General features: G+C 39.8%; 1 pseudogene; it reads right to left on the bottom strand.

Annotated features, from left to right (window-relative positions):
• LOC137991372 (HMG domain-containing protein 3-like) overlaps nt 1-4394 on the bottom strand; it is a 10715-nt pseudogene extending 6321 nt beyond the window's left edge.
• Nucleotides 4395-5000: the final 606 nt, after the last annotated feature.

The following is a 5000-nucleotide window of genomic DNA, read 5'->3' as shown; positions in this document are numbered from 1 at the left end:
CACTTTTATACAAATCAAGATAATGAATTCTGCGTTTTCAAATAGAAATAAACTAACTCAACCTTAAGGCTAATGTTCGTCTGAAAATTTGCATTCGGACCAATTAATAAAACAAGGTCTGTCTCTTTGTGGAGTTCATATAGCTGCAGCTGTGAGTTTACCACTTAACACTCATCGGTCATGTGACCAACTTAAGGTCCACTTTTGGCCATGTGGCACAAATACTATAATGTGAGACTATTCAAATAACAGCTCCTTAACATTTTTTTTTGCACGGAACCCTTACTTATACGGGGTTTTATAACATGAATGGTTGATTTGTTAGTGAACATCTTGATACTGTGGCTAACTTTAAGAAAGGAATGGGATGAACACAAGAATAGAGCATACACACATTTCCCTATAGTTAACCTTGAAAGATACCTCACTAATACTGCAACAATTTTTCTCATTTCCATCTCCAAGGTACAGCTCTCCAACTGTTCCACAGATCCCACAGATAACACCATTCATTTCCACCAGGATGTTCCTGTAGAAACGAAATTCAAAACATAGGTCATGTATTACGGTCAAAATGGCTGAAGAAATCTGTCTAAATAATGACGAATACTTGTAATAAATAAATACGATGATTAGGATAAGTTTCCGGTTAAAAATAAGGTACCAGTAGTTAAAGTTCACAGTCTCATAATCAGGAGATGTTGTTTGAGATGACTGTAAAGATGTAAGTAACAGAACATAAACAGAAATCGTTCTTGTAGTTGTTGTGAGACTAATGGCACCAGATGATACAGGTCCTGAAATTCTTTCTTTTCAATGTAATCAGTGGCAATCAACCATTGAAATAACCAAGCAATAAATAAATAAATAAAGGGAGGTCTGCACACAAAAGACAGTCACACTTGCCATTACTGAGAACCATTCACCAAATACATTAAAGTTATGAAACCAACCGGGACTCGTTCTGCCATAGCTTCAAGCTTGCTTTCAATTGCTGTGGATATCGGAACTCCTCTACGGAAAAGGTGTCGCCATTCCACCAGGATTTCCAAAGACACAAGGAGTTTGTCAGAAATATTGAACATGCCTACATATAAGATAATCAAAAAAGGGCACCTTAACCTGGCTAGGAAGCTTACTCACTTTGTTAACCACACTGTATCAAAATAAGGTGTGGTTAACCCTTAAACCCCTAAGGGAGTAAAGTATTTGGCACCAGATCAGACATATTGTTAATCAATTTACCTTTATAAAATATAATTTGTTACCTATATCATAGGGAAAGACTTGGTGCATTGCTTGGCAACTTGGACTTTGGCAAAACTTCACCAACAATTTAATTTTCTTGAAAGGATTAAGGTTAGTTAGCACCAGTGACTCTCCTCTTTGGCCTGGGTGACTTTTTTCTCTAGACAATGGAGAACTACACAAGCCACAAGTAACACAGGAAGGTGCTAGAGATGGAGGCCACCCCTTAATATCCATGAAATGGGCCTGCTGAATGACAGCAGTAGGAATTTGGAGTGGCAAGGACCTTTTCATGTTAAGCTGAACTGTAGAAGTGCGGCTTACAGTATCCACTGGCTCATCAATGGCAGTGCTGTTTGGCATGGCAGGATCCATTGATCCTGCTTTTGTTGATGACGGGATTTCTGAACCAGGAGAACCAACAACATTTGAACCAATCAATTCAGCACCAGACGATGATGTTGATGCAGGGCTGGATCTGACAACAATCTTATCGGAGTGAATTACACCCAGGCTAATCAATATATGCACATGAATGCATATATTCCTTGCCTTGAGCTGTTTCCCCTTGGCAACAACGTTTTGCAATCCTTGGAACAGCATCTGAAGGGGTCCTCCTGAACCTTCACATGGCAGTACCCAGCAGGATTATTTGCTGTCACTAGCCCAAATACACAAAACATTGTAGGCGACACTTGGACGGCTAATGGTAGGTCAGATAATCCCTCCAGCCTCAACAACTCATTCTTAACAGACTCATCACCCTGGTATCCCTGCAAATTGGGGATAGCCAAAAACTGATGTCCTAGGTTAGTAGCTGACTCAATGGTCTTTATACACTCGCAGATGAATAGATCAGGGGCATTGCTGTTAACCATAACTGCACGGGTCTCTTTACACTTCTGGTTTAAACAAACAACACTTGGTCTGTCTTTTGTCAGATCCTTCATAACAAGACACCTGTCGTCATGAGTACTTGTTTTGCAGGAATACACAGTCCATGGCCCAAGAACCACACAGGAAGACAATGGAATGTCCAATTTGGGCTTCTTGAGATGTTTTGGGATAAACGTCCCTCCCAGCAATAATCCACAACTACTGCAACACTCTGGTTTGTAACGATTGGTGTACATTGCTTGGCATTTGGGACACTTCCCTTTGCCTCGTTGAGAGGATGCCTACAATGGCAGAAAGTAAAACTGTAATATAACTAAGTACATTAAAACCATTGCAAGTAATTCTTTTAAAGGGCTTTGGTTGGGGTTACAAAATTTATGGTGAGAAAAAATTGGGGGAGTTGGGGAGGGGAAGGGGCTTTTGAGAAGAGTACGACTTCCAAGTCCTGTGACCTAACCACAATCACACTGCCTAAATTGAAAATGATGACTGAGCAATTAGGTTAAGAAATGTCATATCAATAGATCATTTTCGCTTGACTAATTTTATAAATAATTGTTCTAAATTTATTACCATGGTTGAACACTCAGGAAGAGAACCAAGTCCTGCAAAAAGAAAGAGAAAAAATAATTGGAATAGAAATTTATTAATTCTGGAAAATAGAAAGGGAACAAAAAACTTGGAGGATCGAGACTAGAAAGAGCATTGTTATTCACATTCCCTAGAAATTTGACAGCGTTTTTCAAAGCAATCATTGTTATTCAAATTCACAGGAAATTTGTGAAATTAAAAAAAGAAGACGGCGAGACCGGTGAAAATGGCCTAAAATTTTTGCGAGGGGGTGAGAACCCTTATTTACATGTAAGGTCATTCCCCAGTATTGCATTGCGCATCCCTACTGCGCATAATTTCACGAACATGGGGGCCACTCATTTTTATTATTTCCAAATTATAAAACTCAGTGCAGGTTCTATTTCTGTGACAGAGGCTTGTAAAGAAGGAGGGAATGTTACAATGAACGCTATGCTTATGCACCCTCTGGGGCTGAACATTCATAGGTGCATTATTCAATGTGTGTAAAATATGTTGCCGGTAATAGGTACCAAAACTTTAAAAGATGTGGCCGGGTATTCCGAAAATAAACATTAGTGATGAAGAATGGGCTAGATTGCAAAATACCCGGCCCACAAAATCAGCATTCTAAAAATGTTAGCTTTCATTTTGCGGTTCGGTTAACTACACTTTACACAAGATCGTGTTTAGAAGCTTGCCCTTTAACACTTTTCTTTTCATTCATCGACTTCGGGACTGCGGACCGCGTTGATAGCTTTTTTAGTACTGCAGGACATTTGGTGGGACGGGTATTCTGCAATTGCTCAAAAAATGTATTACTTACCACGTATTAAAGGCAATCGAAGTTATAAGTCGAAACACCACAGTGGATGAAACGGCGCATGAATACACGATCGACTAGATCGATGCAATGAAACTTACAGCAAAGGTGTAGTGGAAGAAACGGCGAATGAATACATGATCAATGAAATGAAACGTGTACAGCAAAAGTTTTCACACAGATATTCACAAGCCCGATACGTGACATGCCTTGCGATGTGTTGTGTGATGCATGATAACGATTGGCTACCACCTCTACCACCGAGGAAAGATAAGAACCAATGAAAATCATGCTTGTTAAAGCTGCGACTCTACCGATAGGCTGAGCGATGGTGGCGGAGCTATATGTTTTTACATTAAATCGACAATAAATGTCTCTGTACGCACTTAAACGAGCTTGAAAACCTGTGTATCGAAATTCGCAAACCTAACTCTAAACCTTTTATTATTGTAAATTCATTTGGTATAGGCCTCCTAGCTCTTCAATAGGGCTGTTCTCACATTTGGAAACCCAATCTCGCTAGACTTGATCTTACCAATCTTGAATTTTTCTTACTCGGTGATATGAATGCTGACATGGCTTCAACCAATTATGACAACAATGTTTGTCAACTAACACTAAAACATTGCTGATATTTATGGCCTCCACCAACTCATTTCTGTGCCTACTCGGATAACAAGTAAATCATCTACTTTTATCGAAATGTCCTGAGAGGTTAGTCTGCTCCGGAGTTGCCCATATCAGTATGATTGATTATAGTGTAGTAGTAGGAGGTGGTTCGAGTTCGTATCAAAAGTAAATTTTCTAATTACTCTAGCTGCACGATTCTGCAATTTTGCAAAGTACCAAGCTCCATTGTTGGGCTTCTCGTTCACTTGCGATACCATACAAACATATTCACTTCTTTTTCTTCTTTTTTTTAGTCCAGTACGGCAGGTATTTTTTCCGCTTTATCAAAGAGTGGCGCAAAAATCCACAATGGTATCTTTTGTGTTGCCTGGCGTTGCTTTTGCCTCTTAATGAACTCCAGACCGAAATACGAGGAATGACAGGGAAAAATTTGCTAAAAGAACAAGTGCAAACTGGTAACTTTAACGTGCTATCAGTATCTAGTACGTTAAAGGAGAGTGGAGCAGTAAGCTTTGAACTTGTTACTATTCATGAACAGCCGGAAGAGTCAGCTGAACCGCAATCAGTCAACTTTGGCTTTGAAGAAAGCGACAACGGTAGCCTTGAGGAAGAAGATGCTGACAAAGTGGCATTTGACGCAAGAAAGGAGAGTGGAGCAGTAACCTTTGCACTTGCTACTATTCATGAGCAGTTAAAAGAGTCAGCTGAACCTCGATCAGTCAACTTTGGCTTTGTATAAAGCGACAACGGTGGCCTCGAAGAAGGAGATGCTGACAAAGTGGCATTTGACACAAGAAAGAAGCTGGATCATCACGCAAACCTGAGAGCAACA

Source organism: Montipora foliosa, chromosome 2 (genome assembly GCF_036669935.1).
Source record: "Montipora foliosa isolate CH-2021 chromosome 2, ASM3666993v2, whole genome shotgun sequence".
NCBI lineage: Eukaryota > Metazoa > Cnidaria > Anthozoa > Scleractinia > Acroporidae > Montipora > Montipora foliosa.
This window is presented reverse-complemented; position numbering and strand designations above follow the sequence as displayed.